We start from the raw sequence: 22,697 nt of genomic DNA, 5'->3' as shown, positions 1-22,697 counted from the left end.
GTTCCGAGATCAAGGGCAAAGGGTACGAGTTTTTGATGGTGATTTCGTTCAATGCCCTAAAGTCAATGCAAGGATGTAATGACCCATCCTTCTTCTGGACGAAGAAGAAACCAGCCCCAACCGGAGATTTAGAAGGACAGATGAATTATTTAGCCAAGGCATCCGCAATATACTCCTCCATGGCCTTATTCTCAGGTATAGAAAAAGAATAGAGATGACCCTTGGGTAACTTGGCTCCTGGTAACAGCTGTATGGCGCAATCATATGGACGATGAGGTGGTAGAGAATTGGCCTTTGATTTAGAAAAAACATCTGCAAAAAGATGGTATTGAGTAGGAAGTCCTGGAAGAGACTCTGAGACAGCAGAGATGGCCGTCTGGATGGGTGTAGATAAACAGCAATTTTGACATGCTGGACTCCATTTGACAATATCCCCCGTAATCCAATCAATGACGGGATTATGGGTCATTGACCATGGAAACCCCAAAATGATGGGAGCAAAAGGACACTGGAGTAGCAAAAAAGAAATCATCTCCGAATGCAAAATTCCAACTGAGAGACGAAGAGGTGGTGTCTTGAATTTGATAAGACCATTAGCCACCAGACCACCATCTAACCCACAAATAGGAACCTCTTGAGGTAAAGGAACTGCAGCTAAACCTAAGGAATGAAAAAATGATAAGTCCATGAAGTTCCCAGCAGCACCGCTGTCCACAAATGCCGATACGGAATGGACGGATTGCTACAGATGTACCACCGCAGGAACTAGCAATTATTTTTTTGAGGAAACAGATGCCAGGCCTAAATGTAACTCCTCTTTTACATTCAGGCCCGATCTTTTACTGGCCTATGTGGGCAAGATTTCAGCGGATGACCTCTAGCACCACAATATAGGCAGAGGCCTTGAGATCATCATCTTTGTCTCTCCCTGGGCGATAGCCAGAAAGCTCCCAATTGCATGGGTTCCTCAGAGTCCTCCGCCAGCAGCCAGGAAGGTGACTGAAGCGACTGTACAGAAAGACTGCGTTCTCATTTGCGTTCTCGGAGGCGATGGTCAGTACGGATGGCTAAAGAGATTAAGTCGTCAAGGGACTCAGGTAATGGATGTTGGACCAAAATGTCCTTGATGGCATCCGAAAGACCCAAGCGGAATTGGCTACGCAATGCCGGGTCGTTCCATCCTGAATCCACTGCCCATCTCCGAAACTCTGAGGAATAATCCTCTGCGGGATTCTTTCCCTGCCGAAGAGCCCGCAGCTTGGATTCGGCCAAAGAACTACGGTCAGGATCTGCATATAATAATACAAGAGCATTAAAAAAGGCATCTACTGATAAAAGCGCAGAATGTGTTGAAGCGAGACCAAATGCCCAAGTCTGTGGATGTCCTTGTAAGAGCGAGATCACTAATCCTACCCATTGAGTCTTGGATCCAGAAGATAAAGGTCGGAGACGAAAATAGAGTTTACAACTCTTACAGAAGTTCAGGAACTGAGTACGGTCTCCAGAAAACCTATCAGGGAGAATCATTTTAGGTTCCTTGGGAACGGCTCCTGGAGTGGATGCCCGAACATCCTCAAATCTTATAGAGAGCTCCTGAACTTTTTGGGTAAGCACTTGGATTTGTGCAGCAAGGATTTGTGCAGGGTTTTGAGCCTGCTCCATAATGAAGGACACAGAACGCACAGACTTAAATACAAAGTTGGTTAAGGCAGGAAAACTTGGTTTGTAGAGTAGCCTGGGAGGAGGGCAGGATAACTTAGTTAGATGAGTTGCCTGCCAGGAGGGCAGGATTTCTTGGCTAGATGAGTTGCCTGCCAGGAGGGCAGGATTTCTTGGCTAGATGAGTTGCCTGCCAGGAGGGCAGGATTTCTTGGCTAGATGAGTTGCCTGCCGGGAGGGCAGGATTTATTGGCTAGATAAGTTGCCTGCCGGGAGGGCAGGATTACTTGGCTAGATGAGTTGCCTGCCAGGAGGGCAGGATTTCTTGGCTAGATGAGTTGCCTGCCAGGAGGGCAGGATTTCTTGGCTAGATGAGTTGCCTGCCAGGAGGGCAGGATTTCTTGGCTAGATGAGTTGCCTGCCAGGAGGGCAGGATAACTTGGCTAGATGAGTTGCCTGCCAGGAGGGCAGGATTTCTTGGCTAGATGAGTTGCCTGCCAGGAGGGAGACGGAGAGTGGTAAATAGAAGCAGTGGCTGAAGTGTAGACAATCACGGAGGATAGCTGGAACAACCAGACTGAGCTGTAGGAGGAAACTCTATAACTGGTGAGGGGGAATGAATCTGGAAGCTACAAATAAGAGGAGCAGCCAATCAGCAGCATATGGAGTATGAATCACTCTCTGCAGCATCCCCGGTGCTTGGTAATCAGCGGAACCGGATCCTGAGTCAGTGTAGGTCCCGAGCCAGTGGGAAACAAGCCGCTGCCACGGCTTGTGACACTAACCCGGTCCTCCTACAAATGAGCAATTGCTGTTCTGGTAAAATAGATTCAAGATGGAATTTTGTATTGTGGACACATTACCTCAACTAATCATCTAAAACCAGACACATTGATTGCATTACAGGGTCCAGTTCACTAGCCAGTGCATGGCTATTTTCCATGGTGAAAAAAATGGTTCCCTAAGATGCAGCATCAACAATCTATGGCTCAGTGAAATCACAATAAAGACGTGGTACCCGCTCACACTGATCGCAGACCTCTTCAAGATGCTTCGCCATTTCACAGTCCTCACCTCACTGAACCTGTGTGGGGCCTATAACCTTATATGTGTCCAGGAAGGAGACAAACATAAAATGGCCATCAGGAATTAGGATGGCCACTACAAATACAGGTTTGTGCAGGTCAGCCTGTACAATGCCCTAGTTGTCTGTAAGAATACTCCTGGAGGATCAGTTATTTGGCAGGAATGGAAAATTTTCCCTTCAACCAATCCAGAGTGTACTTCTTGTGATATATAATTTCAACCCACAGGGCTGAATCCAGATGTTTGTGGGGTTTAAGATCTGCTACAGACTTAATTTTCTGAATTTTTTTCAAGTGTTGTTAGCCTTATAACTGAATTCACAAAAACAGAGGACTCCAAAAGACAGAAGGATTCACAGCAGGTGTCTGACACCTGAAGAACCATCTTAGCACCCAGTATCTCTGTCACAACCAGGCACTAGGGATGCCTCTGTTGAGGTCAAGAACTGGGGGGTAAGGGTGATAGAGCAGCAACTGATGAGGGTTACAGTGATAATGTCTTCCTATTGTGGCCAAACCCAGATTTAGCTAGACCTGCCCAGAGGCACAGAGTCTAACCCACGTGGTGGTCTTCACCAGTGAACCCTCCTATTGGGATTTGGGTTCCGCTGCATCAACTGAACAGGTACCTGGGTGTAATGTTCTGGTTTAGTTGTGGGCCCGGGGTGGTGACAGGAGCAAACACAGAAGCAGATTTAAATACAAAGGTAGCATTTTTAATGAGTGGCTTAGAAGACATGGGAATAGCAAAAGCAAAAAGTCCTGGTTTAGCACTAAAGTGCACTTGATTACAATAGTGAGGATAATGGGAGAATGTCCAGAAAGTGGCAGATAAGAACAGTCCAGTATGCAGGTTAGTGATCTGAAATAAATACAGGCAGTGGTGATGAGTCCAGCTGGGAGTGAAATAAATACAGGCAGAGGTGATGAGTCCAGCTGGGAGTGAAATAAATACAGGCAGAGGTGATGAGTCCAGCTGGGAGTGAAATAAATACAGGCAGAGGTGATGAGTCCAGCTGGGAGTGAAATAAATACAGGCAGAGATGATGAGTCCAGCTGGGAGTGAAATAAATACAGGCAGAGATGATGAGTCCAGTTGGGAGTGAAATAAATACAGGCAGAGATGATGAATCCAGCTGGGAGTGAAATAAATACAGGCAGAGATGATGAGTCCAGCTGGGAGTGAAATGGAGGCAGGGTGCAGGGTATCAGCAGGCTCAGGCACTCAGGCAGGGGAAAAGGTAGTGGAGGATGCAGGGTAGTCCAGCAGGTTTTAGGAGTTGACAAGCAGGCTGGCAGGTAGCATTTACACAGGTAACAAGAGGTGAGCACAGAGAACTCCCTCTCAGCTAGGCTGAGATACACGTTGCACTGGCAATGAAGGAAGGCTCTGGACCTTCCTAAATACCCCGTGCTGCACTATGACTGGCTGGAGGGAACACATGACTCACCAGGATTGGGCAGTTGAATCACATGGTCAGAAGGCAAGATGGCGGCGCCCATGCCAAATGGAACGGAAACACCACCAGGCCTTATCAGCCCTGAATGACAATGTGCCCGCACAGAACCACGCGTAGCCAAAGCCCCTCGCCAAACACCAGCGCCACTGCCAGACACCCCCCACCATAGTGACCTCACAGGTAATACCCGCCGACCACCATGCCGAGAAACCCTGGCCGTGACACTGGGAGTGGCAGAAGACAGAGATATAATACTAGAAATTAAATAGCACTGAGAATTATTGGAAATGTAATAATACTGGACATTTCTAAAAATGTTGTATCACTGGAGATTGCTAGCAATGAGACAGTACTGGGAATAACTAGAAATGGGATGGCACAGGGAAACACTGGAAATGGAGTGGCACTGGAAAAACTGGAAATGAACCAGATGCAGGCTTGCTCTGGGAAACAAGGGAGATCCTGAGACTGACTTGCTGTAACATCCAAACACTGAATGCTGTAAGAAACAATGGAGATCCAGATGCAGCTCTGCTCTGAGTAATACTGGAGATCCAGACATGGATTAGCTCTGGGAAGCTCTAGGAATTCAGACACAGAGTGCTTAGTGGAACACAGGGGATCCAGATGTGGATTAGCTCAGGGAAATATTGGAATCCAGATGCAGACTTGCTCCAAGAAACACTAGAGAACAATGTGAGAGCTAAACATGTAACTCAGGGAAATCAGCATGAGAGGTGAAACTTGGAACACTGGTAATCCGCTAAACAGCTGAAACATGTAACACAGGGAATCAGCATGTGAGCTGAACAGCACACTAGAAATCAACATGAGAGCTGATACATATAGCACAGGGAATCAGCTTGAGAGCTGAACTGCACACTGCAGAGAGAATCGCTGGAAGTCACTTGAAGTTGAAGACGACAGGGAGCCTGGAGTGAAGAAATAGTACACTGGAACACTGAAGACATGAAATAATTGAAGAAATTAAGTTGATCAGGCAACTTCCTGTTCCTGGACTCAGACCTAAATATCCCTAGGCAGTTAATCATTGGATCAGGAGATCAGCTGATTGACCGCAGGACTCCCATTGGGAGAGACTAGCAAGGTGACATGGACCAACATGGCTGTGGCCATGCTCACCACCATGGAAAGCAGGATGCATGCACGGAAACCCTAACACCTGGTGTCCAAACATCACAGAGCCCAAGAACGCCAGCGCATCAGTGAATAGTGGCCGATCCCAGGCTGCATCCTGACAATTCCGACCAAAGTTAGACCTATGTACATGAAGTTGATGCATGCAAGAGTGGAAGAAGTTGTGCCCTCCCAGGCAGTCTTTCACTTCAGCTTCTTTTTCTCAAATAAGTTTTCATTAGACTGGGTACATTTTGACATGGGTATCTCATGGTCCATAATGAGTGGAAGCACCTCCAGACCAGAGAAGGTTTCTAATGGGTATACTGAATGATATTCAAACAGTACAAATAAATTGGTATGTATGGAAATGTACATTTTCAAATATATTTGTTTTATTTTCGAACTTTGGTTAATTTTTTCGTAGTGATTTTGCTTTAATTATAAAGGATAAATATTAGACTTCTTATGTATATCAGGAACTGTGCTCACCTTCAGGGTCATGCTGCTCTGTCCTGGCGGGGGTCCTAGCCTGGGGTCTTGCAGAGGTGCTGTTGGTGGGTCCCCAGCATGATGGTGGTCTCAGGGGTCTGGAGCTCTGGCAGATTTCCCACCACTGAGTGCAATCATGGAGGCTCCTGTCCGGCTAGGTGTGTCACTGGAGGGTCCTCAGTGTGCTGTGGTTTCAGGGGCCTTGGTGTCCCAGCAGTATTCCCATCTGCCTAGGACACTGGGTGACACCATGTTGATCCTGGTCAGCTGACCACTAAGTCTCCAATGAGTATTTAGGTTGGCGGTCACCTGACGGCATTACTCAATCCCTGTGACTCACAGGGTATAAAGCCTTGCTCCTGATAGCATTTAGCACCTAATCTTCATTGTTGATATATGTTCTGATTCCAGCTCCCATGCTAGTTGAGCTTATCACTCTGACAATTCTGGCTCCAGCTCCAACGTATTTTCCAAGTCTGGTCTCAATGTGGCTCTACAGTATTCTCCAAGTCTGCTCCCAACCCAGCTCCTGTGTATTCTCCAAGTCTGGTCCCAGTCCAGTTCCAGTGTACCAGTGTATTCTCCAAGTCTGGTCCCACTCCAGCACCAGTGTATTCTATATTCTCCTAGTCCTGTCCCATTCTGGCCTCTACTCCAGTACCTACCATAAGCTCTGCTCTTAGTCCTTGCTATCATTGTACTTTGCATGATATTGTCCTGCTGCTTATATCCCATCTATGAGGAGTACTTATATACAACCATCTCTACTGCAAACCTCCCATACCATCAGTGAGCAGGTACCTGAGCCTCTACTGAACAGTCCAGAGTCCCCAGTCCTTACAATGTATTTATTTTAGTAGTGAGCGGGTTCAGTTCTACTCGGTTCCATTCGGATTTAAAAACCGAATCTTATTGGCTATCAGCTGTCACGAGTTTTGGATAGCCAATAAGATTCGGTTTTTAAATCCGAACGGAACCGAGTAGAACCGAACCCGCTCACCCCTAATTTATTTATTAGTAATTTCTGGAGTGGTTCTCTATGACATTGATAAGAAATTTCCGGGGTCATCTACTTTACTAAAATTGTATGTAAGAAAGTTTGAGCTTAAAAGTGTTCTACTTCCCTGATGAAGTCTGCTTATAGATGAAATGCATGGGAAAATATTTTGCTCAGCTCAGGAGATAAGTGCTGCTTAAAATCTCAGTGTTTTTAGAGCCCCCCCAAAGGACTGGTAAACAATCCAGAGGAGCTAATAATGTACCCCTCACCTTACAGATTTTAGTACTTTTACTATATTATTTCATGTATGTTTTCAAACAACTTGTATTATTACACAAGCAATATTATATACTTGTTGTAAAACCCAATTTGCTTTTTCTATTACAGTACCTTCGAATACTACATATACTGTAGATACATTGTGCTCATGTAGAGGGGATGTGCTTTGTGGCCCTGAGTTAAATCTTTATGTTTTATTTACATACATGCTTATAATGTTTAGGCACAAGTCCACTTAATAATACATCACCATTAAATGATGAATTCCAATATCTGTACCAACAAAGAAAAAGTAATTCCATACTCAAAACAATGGGTTGATAACAATAACAAATACTTTTTGTACAACAAGATGGAAATCAGTCAGTATCCACATACAAAATAAATTTCTTTCTCAAGAAGAAACATACTGTAAGTGAGCCAATGCAGATATCTTAATTGGGTATTAATTACTGCATCCCCATTTCTTCTAAGAATGTTCCCCATCTTTACTAATTTGCAGCTGTAGCTCTTCTTGGCAATAGCTAGGGTGTCTTTTTATGGGTTATCCAACCCCTTGACGCCACATTCCTCCACCACTGATCTGTCTATGACTCTCTCTAGTCTTCATCCCAATGGCCCTGATCTGACTTCTACTGTCTACTGTACTTCTCACCTTCTGTCTTCTTGACTCTCTACCACAGCTAGCTTGGGAACAAATGTCCATATGAATCCTCACCCCACCCGCACTGGCTTTGGCACCCATTCCCCTGTTTCCTACAATATTTACTCTGCTAAAGGCCTAACCATCCCTACTAATTGTCTGGTCATCCCAACTATACTGCCCTGTCACCTCTATGCCATATAGCCCACACCCCATAACTCCTCAGTTCTTTTGTCACCTATCTAGAGTTTTTAACCTTGTTTTCCAGCAAATTTATCTAGTAATGTTAGTGTATAAAGTAAATCAGCCATAAATTAAACACAATTACTACAATAATTTAACTATCCTCCCTCTTTAATTAGCTAGACTGCATCATACATTTATTTAAGCATTTTGCATGACATTTGGGAATGTCAGGAATAACATCACAATGGAAGTCAGAGATCTTGTAAAGTTCAAATATCTATTCTATATTTCATTATAAAAGAACTGACAAAGATTTGTGAGTCTTTAGGCCAGAGAGACTTATCATGGTAGCACATTAATAGCAGGGTGTCTGGAACTTAGCATACACATGGACAGCAGAGTGTCCAAATCTTAAGATTGCACATGGGTAGCAGAATAGCAATAGCTCACAAATGCACATGAGCAGCAGACTTTGATGAACTAATGATTGCACAATGGTAGCAGGAATCCAGGAAATCAAGATTGCAAATGGGTAGCAGAATATCAAAAACTCATAATTGCACACTGATAGCAGAGTATCAGAAACTTGGGAGTGTACTCTTGTAGCATGATGTAAGGAACTTTGGATAGCATAAAGGTAGCAGAGTGCAAGGGACTCAGGATTTAAGAATAACATGCCAAATACTCAGGACAGCAGGAAAAGTATTTGTGAATAGGTCTGAATCACAAGAACTGTAGCAGTGTGACAGCATCATTTCATCAAAATTCTGGCTCAGATTTTAGCAGAGGCAAAGTTTTAAAGGCCAAGCAATGGGTGCAGCAGCTTTAGTTAGAATATGGTATTCAAACTGCAAAATCCACAGTTATCAAGGACCAAAGCTTGAAGCTCTGACACATCTTCATAAAAATATATGAATGTTACACCTTGCAATTTGATTTCATGCCCACCTGTCATACATTTGACAACCACTTTATCAAGATTAAAAATTGGTGTACAGATGAAAATTACTCTTCTCAGGAAGGGACTTAAACCCACAGTGAAGAAGTTCTGTTATTAATTTTCTTTACTTTTATTTCCCAGTGTTGGTGGAGAATACTAACAGTTGCCAGAAGACAAACTTTTTCATTAGTGTCAATTTTTCTTATCTACTAACATTATTAGGACAAAACAGCTATCAGAACAAAATCAAACAGAATCTATACTATCAGGCTCAGATAATCAGTCTGGGCCCATTTTCTAGTTTATATTTTACAGTGATTTTTTCTCTGTGGTATATTTTTATTTTTTTTATCATGGAAAAAGATGCAGTGTCTGGAAAGTTGGATTTGTTTTTAATAAAAATAAAGTTTCATAAATTTTCTTTCCAAACAAATGTAATTATCCACGTTACATAAATATATATCTATATTTTTCCACTTACATCAGCCACATGTGTAGGCAACAACTATCTTGTCACTATGTAATTTTTCATCCATAAAAATATCCACAGTTTCACCTGCTGAGAGGGAAGTTATAATAAGATTATGGCATGTGAGCTCACCATCTAAAATCAGCATCCTGGGTATCACTACTGTAGCTTCCTATAAATGTCCTCTCTCCTCTCAGTAACGGTTTAGAGGATTCAGGAATATTCTCTGTACATCTCGTTCGTTAATCAGAAATACTGATGAGGAAGATTGAGCGGAGCCATCTGAGAGCAGAGAATTCCCTGTAATACTGTCAGCTAGAGACACAAACTAGCAGTCAGACCTCTGCTAAATCAGTGCAATTATTAGTCTGCATTTCTTGGACATGTAAGTACTAAACTTATTGTAAGTTTTTCTTTATAATTCTGCCAGAAAGTTACTTTGTATACTGTCATTCCTCTTTCTTACATTACATATATTACATATTATTGAGGAATATAAACTTTTTCTGTAACACAGAACATTAAAGTTGGGGTGGGGGGATTTACTCATCTTGAACATCTTCAGTACAGATCGTAATTTGTATTATTACAATATACTGTACACTGCAGCTAATAACATACAGATGTGTCCTCATTTAACTATCCTACCGGACAGACATTTGCATGGATTTGCGCGATATGCTGGAGAAAAATAGCATGATAAGAAATCAACTCACAATAAGGTGTCATAAGCTAGAATACTAAAGATTTCCACTGAATAGGACACTACAGTAGCTATTTATAGCTTATCACAAGTTGTTATATCTTATTATAAGATGTTCTTTTTTTAATTGAATATGACTCAGTCGCTTTGATTTACTGTATGTACAGCCAGATGCATAGTTATATGAGGACACACCTGTAAATACTGTACAAACACAGGGTCTTATTCTGGGTCTGACTGATACTTAATTGCAATTTGTTATAAAAAAAAAAGCTGCATCTCTGCGAACTATTCAGTTGGGATCGGTTGCATCTGCTATTCTTGAGCTGCGACTCCCTTCCCCTGGCTGCGACTCCTTACCTTGGCTGTGACTCCCTTCCCCTGGCTGCGACTCCCTTCCCTTGGCTGTGACTCCCTTCCCTTGGCTGCTACTCCCTTCCCCTGGCTGCGACTCCCTTCCCTTGGCTGCGACTCCCTCCCCTTGGCTGCGACTCCATTCCCTTGGCTGCGACTCCATTCCCTTTGCTGTGATTCCCTTCCCTTGGCTGCGACTCCCTCCCCTTGGCTGCGACTCCCTCCCCTTGGCCTCGACTCACTTCCCTTGGCTGCGACTCCCTCCCCTTGGCTGTGGCTCACTTCCCTTGGCCTCGATTCCCTCCTCTTGGCTGTGACTCACTTCCCTTGGCTGCGACTCCCTCCCTTTGGCTGTGACTCCCTCCCCTTGGCTGCGACTCACTTCCCTTGGCTGCGATTCCCTCCCCTTGGCTGCGGCTCACTTCCCTTGGCTGCAACTCCCTCCCCTTGGCTGCGATTCACTTCCCTTGGCTGCGACTCCCTCCCCTTGGCTGCAACTCACTTCCCTTGGCTGCAACTCCCTTCACTTGGCTGCGACTTCCTCCCCTTGGCTGCGACTCCATTCCCTTTGCATGTGACTCACTTCCCTTGGCTGCGACTCCCTCCCCTTGGCTGTGACTCACTTCCCTTGGCTGCAACTCCCTCCCCTTGGCTGCAACTCACTTCCCTTGGCTGCGACTCCCTTCACTTGGCTGTGACTTCCTCCCCTTGGCTGTGACTCCATTCCCTTTGCATGTGACTCACTTCCCTTGGCTGCGACTCCCTCCCCTTGGCTGCGACTCCCTCCCCTTGGCTGCGACTCCCTCCCCTTGGATGTGACTCCTTTCCCTTGGCTGCGACTCCCTTCCCTTGGCTGCGACTCCCTCCCCTTGGCTGTGAGTCCTTTCCCTTGGCTGCGGCTCCCTCCCCTTGGCTGCGACTCACTTCCCTAGGCTGCGACTTCCTCCCCTTGCAGCACCTGGCTGAGACGAGACTGGACTGCGACTGGATTGGTGGCTTCTCGGACAGTACCGATAATGCTAAAAATCTCAGCACAGAATAGAAATATATTAATGTACAGAGTAATAAGTACCCAAGAGCTTGGAACATCTGAATTGCTCCATGAATCAGACAAAAATATATATATATTTTTTTTTTTAATCTCAAGACTTTTGAAAACATGAGCAGGCTTCCTTTAACCCAATCGTTTTTATGTATTGCATATTGAAGAGAATACAGAAAAAAATAACAGTTACTGGTGCATAAAGTTTAAATAAAATATAACTTTTATTAATCGATTTAAAATAATTGAATATTTGCACCACATGTATTACAAACTAGCAGCGAAATATTGAAAAAACAAATCATGACAGAAAGGGTATAGATGGAAAAAATATTCATCCTACATTGTATTTTAGTGTGTAACAGAGTAAATCAGAGCTACCTTTAAATTGATCTGTCCTAGCTCAGACTATTTCTGTATATTTCATCTGATTTTCTAGAGATGTATCAATATATGAATATTAACACCACGCTGAGCTGATTACCCAGCAGGTATAGGATCATTTGCGCACATTATGTAGTCATATAGCACAATGTGGTTCTTGTTGGTAAAATGTCCTCATGAACAGATGTTTATTTGTGGATTAAGGAGTCTGGCTGTATTTATAGACTATGGATATTCCCTCTATATTATATGTGTATATACCGTAGATGCCATTTATTGTATATATATTGGCATAATTACTTCAGCTCATATAAAAATGTAATAGCATGAAGAATAGAAAACTAATAGAAAATGTTTTATTAAATCTGAAAATACAGATCATATAGAGCGCTGTAGCATTAGCATAAATTTATTACGAAGGCTCTGCCAATGCTGTAAATACTGAAGAGATTGTTAGATGTTATTAAGTTGCAACATGAAGAAAAGTTGTTATTCTGTATTAGTTTATTAGCAACATTGGTAACTTTTTGTATCATGTGATTCTTACGTCTCATTACTGGTGCTACAGTTTCAAAATAGTTAGTAACTTGTGATAAAGTATTTATAAATTGCACTATGGAGAGCAGTTACTCCTAAATACAATATTATCATAGCTGGCATATATTTATTGGCTAGATTGCAACAATCTTTTAAGTTAGTTTCTCTATTATACACTAACACACAATATATTGGAAAAGAAGACACAGGACAGGCACGCAGATGATGAATATTGTATTTGTCACTGTTTTCCATCTGTACACTTTATGTCATGATTTGTTTTATATTTTGCTGCTTGTTTTGAATACATGTAATATAAATGTTCAATTATTTTCAATTATTTATTAAAAATATAATTTAATTTAAACTTTAGTGCACTTATATTTTTAATTTCACCTGAGTTACTTCTATCCAGTCTGTGATAGCGCCCACTGCTTGGTAATGAATTAATTGATCATACAGATGTATAATGTACAGGGGTTAATATAAATCTATTATTTTGGGTGAAACTTCCTGGTGCAATAGACGATCCTCTTCTCTCTTTTAACCAAGTTGTATATTAGTCAGTGGATGCTCTCAGTATTTTATATTGGTACTTATAGTTATCTCTGTATTGTAAATTGTATATAGGCCACATGAATATTATATGTACTATAACAGCACATTAGGTGTATTACAAAAGGTGTCAGTAAGCAGAAAAAAGGTACTCGCCTATAGTCACTAGTAGATACAAAATGTATAGTAGCTTCCACACTATGGTCAAGTCTTCAGAAGTGTATTTTTAGTAATTTGTGAAATGATTTTACTGATTTCATCCTGTTTCTGAAACTTTTTCTAAGAATTAATAATTATACCAAACAACAAAAAATATCATCAGAAAAAAAGTTTTGATCTTTATCATTAAGTCTATTTTGGCATTTTTTTTTTTTTTACTCTAGTCACATAATCAGTAATTATTTTCATGCAGTGCACAAAAGCAATGCCTTGTATTTATCAGAAGACTAAAGGGGTGTATTGACTAAAGTGAGAGTTTTTAGAAGTGGAGATGCTACCCATAGCAGCCAATCAGATTCTGATTAACATTTAACTAGCGCCTTCTACAAGATAATACCTAGAATCCGATTGGTTGCTATGGGCAACATCTACATTTCACTTTAGTAAATATACCCCTATGAATTTTCAGAAAATACCCTTAATTTGTTTGAACCTACACTGCAAATTTAATCTACCCAAAGTGTCCAAATAAGTGTTTGTTTTTTAATTGAAAAAGTTATCCCCTATTTTTGGGGATTTTTTTTAAATAGTGTTTTGTTTGTAATCGGTTGGTAATTACATGAGATCACCATACAATAACTACTAAGAGGCTCATTGTATGAAAGATGGGGCCTCTTCTTTTTGAAATGAGGTTGTCCCCAAGCATGCAGGTGCCAGTATTGGAGAGAGGGGTCACATGTAGAGCCCTGCCCTTATCTATGGAAAATGTAGTGTGTTCTGCAGTGCAGGTTGATATTGTCTGGTGATTACTATGACGGGATTCCCCCCTTTTCAATGTAAGTGGCCCTAAGATAATGGAATCCAGGATAGGGGAGATCTTCCCTATCCCCTGATATGTCTTTGTTTTTTGGAGGGAGTTATTGTCTGTTGATCACACTGATGACCAGATAATAACTTCTATGTGTGCTCACAGCTTCAAAGATGGGTCACCCCACTTTGAAACAGGAGTGCCCCATGTTTTTAGGGTGGCAGGAATGGAGTGAAAATAGATTTTCATTCTCATTCTCCCACCAATACCTGCAGTACAATTTTATTTCTGTCTAATGTAGGACCAAGTTGACATGGACTTAAGGTTGACAAACAATATGTTTGCATTCACGCTTTTTATTTATTTTAGCCTGACCCTAACCATTACCCCAACCCTAACTCCTAAACCTAATTCTAAACCTAACCGTAAAAATAAGCAAAAAACTGTATGCCGACATTCTGGCATTGACATGTTAAATTTTGACATTCTGACTGTCGACCTTCTTACTGGACACCGTGTCAGGGGGAGGGGGTGGCGTGTGTGCAACCCTTGCTCTCACTGGCACTGGTGACATCCTAGAGCAGTGGTTCTCAAATTCGGTACTCAGGACCCCACACAGGTCACGTTTTCAAGGTCACCCAGCAGGAGCACACGTGTAGTCATTACTCACCGACACATTTTAAAAGATTCACTTGTGATTCTGTGAGGAGACCTGGAAAACATGCACTGTTTGGGGTCCTGAGGACCAAGTTTGAGAACCTGTGTCCTAGAGCATGAATATTTGTAGAAAGCTACAACGCATATCATCCCCACTGTCTCACTTTCACTGTATAATGCCTTCCAAAATGGCACCAGCCTATAGAGGCACAATAGTAGCCAGTGTGCTTTACGAATACACATGCATTCATGTAACATATGACATGTAAGTCACTGCTGACACTGCCCTTTGGTCTCCCCTGGAGCTGTAAAGGTCAGCCTGTGGGCCCTCATTCTAATGTTGCTGGAAGCCTCTCTTAGCATAGTGCTATGTCCTTCCTCCAATGAGACCAATGAAATAAGCCCTCTCTCTGTCTATCAGTGACAGCATAGTCAGTCTGCCTCATCCTCCTGGTGTTCCTGCATTCAGGCCATGTGTAAGCTATCAGCACTTCTGTAAGTTATTCCACACATTTCTGTGGCATGTGGGGTAGTCAGATCAGTATGGGATAGCTGAATATTACACACAGTGCATGTATGGGGATCTGATGAATTGTGGGAGGTCTGATTGGCACTTATGGGGGGTGCAGTGTGGGGTTTTGAGGGCATGGGGGTGGTCTGTTTTGGATCTTAAGAGTGGGAGAACTCTGATGGGAATGTGGGAGGGGTCTGATTGGCTCTTGAAGGGCATATGGGTGTGATGATATGGGGGAGATCTGTTTGCCATTTGAGGAGCATGTGGGAAGTCTAATAGCATTATAGAGGTCTGATAGCGAGGGAGACAGGGGTAAGGGGAGAAGCACTCGCGACACAATTTTATGCACTAACGACCCAGTGAATGACAGGTCCAAAATATTAGTGTTTTCTATATTTATGTTTGTTGCTAGAATGCTCTCCTTTTTCAATATTTGATACTAGAATGACCCTGTAGTTTAATTAGAATAATATTTGAATAGTTTTTATGTCAAAATGACAAAGAAATATTTAAATAAATTACTAGAAGGCTTTGTACAATTATCTCAATTTGTTCCCCAGAATTATGACTGTATTGTATGTAAGACAATAGATAACTTTTGCATGTGTATTGGTTACTAGAATGCTCTATTTATTGTATTTTTGTCACTAGAACAATCTCCATTTGTATAGATGTCATGATAAGCCCCCCAGTATTTTACAATGGTCTTTAGAAAACTCACATTATTGTACATTGTCACCTAGAATGCTCTCTGCAATTTATATTGGTCCCTAGAATTATCCCTGTATTGCATAGAAGACTCATGAATGTGTTGTATTGTATTGAGGTCACAATAATGCTCTTTGTTTCTTATATGCGTATAATTGGAATTATCTACATAGCTTATATTGGCCCAGGAAGAATCTCTGTATTGTAGAGTAAATACTTGAAGTCTCTCTGTATTGGATAGCTTTCAATAGAACATTCTCTATAATGTATATCGGTTGCTAGACTGTGCTTATTATTGTTTATAGGTCACTAGAATGCAAACTGTTTTCTTATATCAGTCACTATAATACTTTCTCTATTGTATATCGGTTACTAGAATGATCTTTGTATTATATGAAATTAACAAGAATACTTTTTCAGCCAGTAGAATGGCCATTGTTTTTTACAAGAATGCTTTATGTATTGTATAGTAGTCAAAGACTGTTCTGTGTATAGTTAATGATCACTAGAATGTTGAATGTATTGTATAACAGCCACCAGTCTTATCTCGGTTGTATAAAAAACAATGGAAGGTGCTCTGTATTGTATTTTGTATTGTATAAACCAGATCTCGGGATTACCGCAAAGGTGGATGATGATATCACAATGTATGCAACTACACGTACCTCACTTACGAGTCAGCCAGGCTTTTGTCATGCATATAACCGATGCCTGACAGTTTTTTTGAACGGTAATGCTGTAGCCTCACTAGTTGTTAGTTACAGTATTAAAAAGTGACCAAATAATATTTTTATGGTAAAATCATATTGATTTATAAATATGCTAGCGACCCACCCCGGCTTCACACAGGAGCTATTTTGAATTTATGGCGGTAGTCTTTTTTAACCAAGGTCTTATAAGATTGCCTTGTAGACGACATTAGTCGTTTTCCCTCTTGACGACATTACGATAGGGCCATGCAAAGTTGTCCATGAGAAAAACATTAAACTCCAGCCACATTAAGTGTCTGTCCCTGCGCTGTATTTATGGTCATGCCAAAGCCAACTCCTACCGGGAATTGGACTAGTTTGTAATCAAAGAATCATTTTTCACATACATGAAATAGGAACAGTAATAAAAGGGAAAAACTGAAAATTTGTGTCACTAAACAGGACTTGCATCAATTGTTATGGAGAATCCAGATAATACATATCAAGCTCTACACGGTATAAACTAAAGTCCATCGTTGTGATATATATATAACGGTATATGCAGCGTAAGCCAATTTTTCATGGACTTGCTTTACTATTAATGGCAGAGGGTCTTGGAAACATTGCAGCCCTGGATACTGTAACAAAGGCACTGGCAAAAGTCTAAAGTTATTAATGTAGAAATGTTACTGTATATTTAGCTGAAGGGTTACTAGTAAATGTAATGAACAAGTAGGTACATTTTACAAACAGCAAAACCCATTTTTCCAATGTGAGTAACATCTGTATTACCTTTTTATCTGGCTATTTTCATACAATTAATAATATATCCTGCTTACTCCCCATCAGGCAAAAAAGGATTTGGAATATTGCGGCTCTACTGCTCTTCCGTGAAATCTTGTTGACTTTAGCAGTAAAAACCTCTTGTGTTATTAGACATTATGGATCTCCTCCGCACAATATTAAAGATGGCGACCTGATTCTAGGGGGAATGATGCAGTTATTCTACTTTTTGCCCCACATTCCTCCTGGGAATAATCAGCAACCAATCACGACAATGTGCTCCACGGAAGCCTTTGCTAATTTGTTTTACCACTCTATGGGGTTAAATTAGTTGGGTGCAAGATGGCTCGCCCTGTGAGTAACGGCGGCCAGGGCCGGATTAAGGTCTGTGGGGTCCCCTGGGCAACAAACATCTGGGGGCCCCTATTAAATGTGTCAAACTGGGGGTATGCGCAATAAGGACCCCAGTAGTGTCAGTGCCCATAGTGGTAGTGCCCCGTATGCAGAGCCCACAGTAGTGGTGCCCTTTATGCAGTGCCCCCTATGCAATACTCCCATTAGTAGTGCTGGTGTATCCATGCCGATGCGCTTAATTAAATTGACCCCTTTACTGTATATCATTAGAGGGAAGCAGTCATAATGTTCTATATGCTAATTCAACTGGTTTCAATCAACTACCAACCACGGGCGAGTAGGAGACCAGAAACACTATGAAGGATACCCTGGGGACTTACATCCCCTCAGGCTTAGGGCAGGCCTTCAGTTACTTAACTTTGATTGGCTGATGTTTTTTAAACATTCTTACATATCTCCGGCTGTTACATTCCTGCTGTTAGGAGGAGAATACTAAGAGGCTGGCGCAGAGGAAACCAGTACAATGGGCTCTCCTGAGTCAGTCCCAGGCATCCCGCTACATAGCAAAGAGGTTCTCTGTAAGTTACCTGATCTCCGTATACCAGGTGCCTGTCCTTACTACACCTGACTGGTGAAGCTCCGACCAATCAGATTGTTCAGCGAAATGTGGTTACTAAGCGGTTTATTCATCATCACTTAATTTAACATTTCACCTACGTTTATATAAATTAAGTGTCAGACCCATTTATCATTCATGTAACGCAGGAGATATCACAGATAGCTAATGGTTACAAATGTGCCTCCTTCATTTCAACAATCCCCATACTTTAGTACTTTAGAGGTCAGTCATTTTTAGAGCAAGGAAAGTGGGCGGGCGGGAGTGTGGTGGGAGCTGGGGTTGGAGGTGTAGTGGGGGGAGAAGATGGGGGTGAGCAATCAGTCAGTGAGTCTAAATAGACCCCTGAGTGCCATTGTATAATCCCCAGACAGATGCTGCTTATTCCCAGTTATATGGGATGTTAATGAACTGTTGTTATTGGAGGAGCTTTATGCCTGGATAGTTACATAAGGACAAAATAAATACATGTGAAGGTGTTACAGCACAACTAAGGAAAAGGAAAAGAAAACTGATATTAAAAGATAAAAACAAAAGTCTGAAGGAATAGCAGAAATACGTTTCTTTCCACGAGTGAATAAACGTACTGTAAATAACTATTTGGAAACAAGGTGGGTCACTCAGAGCCGCTTGCGAGCGCAGAACGCTTGCAAGCGGGTCGATGTTCCCCCACTGCGCATGCGCACGACGGGTCTCGCATCAAAGGGGCCGTGCTCCGGGTCTCGCACCAAAGGGGGCGTGCTGTCGATGTTGATTGACAGCACGCCCCCTTTGGTGGGCGTGCCGGGGGCGTGCTTGCCAGACGGAGGCGTTCCCATGGGAACACCTACCGTCTGAAGCCGGCCCCACTGACATCAGTAGTGATGTCAGTGGGAGTGATTTTGGCTCTGATAGGGCCAAAATCAGTCCAGAGCTTGCGGAAGCGAAACCCTACCGCAGGGTCTCCGTCGCAAGCCCGATGGTCGCGATGGTCAAGACCATGGCGACCATCATCATGGACGCTCGCATATGCTGTGGGTGGTCACCCACAGCTATGCGAGCGGCCAGGAGGCCGCTCCATTTTCATGGAGGAGGGCCCTGAATCAGGCCCAAAGTTCATAAATAAGTGCTACTATGGCATGAAAAATGGTGAATAAACTGATAAAAGCCCAAAACAGGACTCAACAACCTATTTCTCATATCAATGACAGATGATAATACAGTAAAATAAGTATAAAAAATAAAATAAGGGAAATCCTGACTCAGATCAAGAAATAGACCATTGTCAACATGAAATGAAGACAGATGAATACAAAAAACAACTAATTATTAGGAGTACTCCAGATTATTTGGACAAATCACTGTAAGCAAATAATTAAAAGGGGAAAAAAACCTTCAATTTTCTAAAAGCCTAATCAGCACCAAGCCCAGTATCCTCGGTAGGATGATTGAGGCCAGGCACAATGCTTGCTGATTACTACGGGGGTCTTTCTAGAACTCTCTCCTGCCAACTGATTAATTTCCCCATTCTTGCCTCTAAGACTTTGGGGGCTATTTATTAAGCAGTGTTAGGAGACAGAGTGAAAAGTGATAAGAAAGTGATAAGGTGCCAGCCAATCAGCTCCCAACTGTCATTTTTCAAACACAGCCTGTGAGATGACAGTTGGGAGTTGATTGGCTGGCACCTTATCACTATCTTATCACTTTTCACTCTGTCTCTTAATACTGCTTAGTAAATAGACCCCTAAGTCTGTGCTGCTCCCTACCTATGGAACTCTCTCCCTCTCCCCATCAGACTCTACAGCTCTCTACTACTATCAAACAGGCGGTCAAGACCCACTGCTTCATCAAAGCTCTCCAGCTCTCATTCTCACCCACTGCCCCAAGCTCACTATCCACCCCATCTGTGTCACCCCTGTCTGGCTGACCATTCCCTTTAGAATGTAAGCTCTTACGAGCAGGGTCCTCCTCCCTCATGTGTTTGTCCTACCCTTACTTATACTATCATTTACTCCTAACTCCCCACAACAGCATTTAACACTTGGTTGCTGGCGCCCTGCTCCTTTTTTAAGTGTTATGAATCGATCACTAATACAGCAAAGTGTTTATACCATGTCCGTGTCCTGCACTGATTTGCACTGTTAATAATTGTTTTTTTGTGTTCTCATTTGCATATGTACTAAGGCGCTGCACAACCTTTGTGATGCCATATAAATAAAGAATAATAACTCCATACTGTTGGCTACTTTGCAATTGTACCCCATGCATGTTGACATATGTTGTTCTACAAGTGCTAGCATGCAGCAAAAGTCATGGGCTGCAAGTGTGCATGCTGGAATTTGTAGTGTCACTTGTGCTTGTACAATACTTTAATATCTTCTCCCTGATACCTACTGTACATTCCACATTTTCCATGAGGGGCTCCAAGCTACTCAGAAATGGTTGGGTCAACTGTAGATGCGGAGATCCTTTTGAGGCCCACTCCAACCAGACCCCCACAGAGTACCGACTAGCTATATGATCTTATATGATGTAATATAAAGGACAAAATATCTATTTTACAGACACAGACAAACATCAGAAAAGGAATATTTATTTAACGTAGCAAAATACAACACAAATACAGAGAATATTTTAATGACCACCACACAATACAGAAAGCATCCCAGAGACCATCACTGTACAATAAGAGATCGTACACAAATAAAGGGGATGTAATCGGGAATCCGGCTGCCTTAATACCGACAGCCGGCTTCCCGGCTGCTTTATCCCGGCGTGGGATAAATGACGGGCGTCTATATCTAGACGCCTGTCATTTACCTGACGCCGGGAGACTGGCGCCCAGCATCCCGTATCGAAGGGATGCCGGGTGCCGCGAGTGGACAGCTGCGGGGGGGAGGGTTAGGTTTAGGGCACCCGGGGGGGGACTTAGGGTTAGGCACCCCCCTGGGAGGGTTAGGGTTAGGCTAGGGGAAGGGGGGGTTAGGGTTAGGTACCCCTGGGGGGAGGTTAGGGTTAGGCACCCCCCCGGAGGGCTTAGGTTTAGGCAGCAGGGAAGGGGGCTTAGGGTTAGACACTTAGAGGGGGGATTAGGGTTAGGCACAGGGGGGAGGTTAGGGTTAGGCACCCCTAAGGAGGGTTAGGGGGGTTGGTTAGGTTAGTTTTTACTTACCTTAGGGACGATCGGGATTTCCAGCGGTGTCGGGCTTCCGTTGCCGGGCTCTGCTGATCTGTCGGGCTGCCGCTGCCGGGAATCGAACTGCCGGCCATGCGGCAGCCGGGATTCCATTCCGATTCCAAATAAAGGGTGAGGAACAGGGGGAATACTTCTGCACTAGTAGGTGTTATTTGTAAATTAATATCAAAACCCTGGATTACTATTCACAATGTGTAATATTTCTTTATCTCTCTTTTACACACACAGACAAACATCAGAAAAGGAATATTTATTTAACCTAGCAAAATACAATACAAATACAGAGAATATTTTACTGACCACCACACAGTACAGAGAACGTCCCAGAGACCATCATTGTACAATAAGAGATCGTACACAAATAAAGGGTTAGGAAGAAGTGGAATACTTCTGCACTACTAGGTGTTATTTGTAAATTAATATCAAAACCCTGGATTACTATTCACAATGTGTAATAGAGTCATTAAATTTTCTTAGACAAAAAAAAAAAGAAAAAAAGGGAATTGTCTTTTTGCCTAACGCACTGCAGAGAAACCCCAAATAAAAGTGCGCCAGGCAAAAAGACAATTTCTTTTTTTTTCTTTTTTTTTGTGTCTAACAATAAAAGATCAAACCAGAGACCGCCACGCAATAGATAGAGCATCCCGGTGACTGAAATACAGTACACAGAGCATCCCATGATTGACATACAATAGACAAAGCATATCAGTGACTACCATAGAGTACACAGAGCATGCCAATGATCACCATACATAAGACTAAGCTTCCCAGTGACTGCCATACAGTAAACAGTGCATCTCAGTGCTCACCATACAAAAGATAGAACATTGTTGTGATTTCCATACAGCAGCGTCACTAACCCTTCACACACCTGGCGCAAGGGTCAGGGATCCTATAGCGTGCCAGAGGCACGCGCACGTGAGGGGGCGTAGCCTCATCCCGCAAAGTTTCGGCCACTCTTGGAGTTGTGACCTCCTGTCACACCCCCCTGTTTACGGCACTTAATGGGGCTTAGAGGCAGAGGAGAAGCTGGGGGCTGCTCTACCCAGAAGATGTTGCTCCACGGAGTAAGCCCGGTTACTCAGCGAACCAGCAGCAGCAATTGGTCAGTCCTCTGCCTCTCACTGCAGTGTGGCTGCTCGGTGACACCATCTGAGGGGGTGACACCAAAATAGCAGAGCAGCTCTGCTATTGTGGTGTCACCTCCTAGGATGGTGTCACCCAGTGCTCCTCGCACCCCCCTAGTGGTGCCAGTGTTGTCATGCACTACACAGTGCATCCCAGTGATCATCATACAATAGACAAAGCA

General features: G+C 42.8%; 1 pseudogene; it reads left to right on the top strand.

Moving 5' to 3' along the window:
• Window positions 1–4,831: 4,831 nt before the first annotated feature.
• The window catches only part of LOC148512595 (vomeronasal type-2 receptor 26-like), a 68,829-nt pseudogene continuing 50,963 nt past the window's right edge, over window positions 4,832–22,697 (top strand).

The sequence above is a fragment of the Taudactylus pleione genome, unplaced genomic scaffold (genome assembly GCF_031769625.1).
Source record: "Taudactylus pleione unplaced genomic scaffold, aTauple2 ptg000281l, whole genome shotgun sequence".
Taxonomy (NCBI): domain Eukaryota; kingdom Metazoa; phylum Chordata; class Amphibia; order Anura; family Myobatrachidae; genus Taudactylus; species Taudactylus pleione.
Note: the sequence above shows the minus strand (reverse complement) of the source record. Positions and strands in the feature narration are given on the sequence as shown.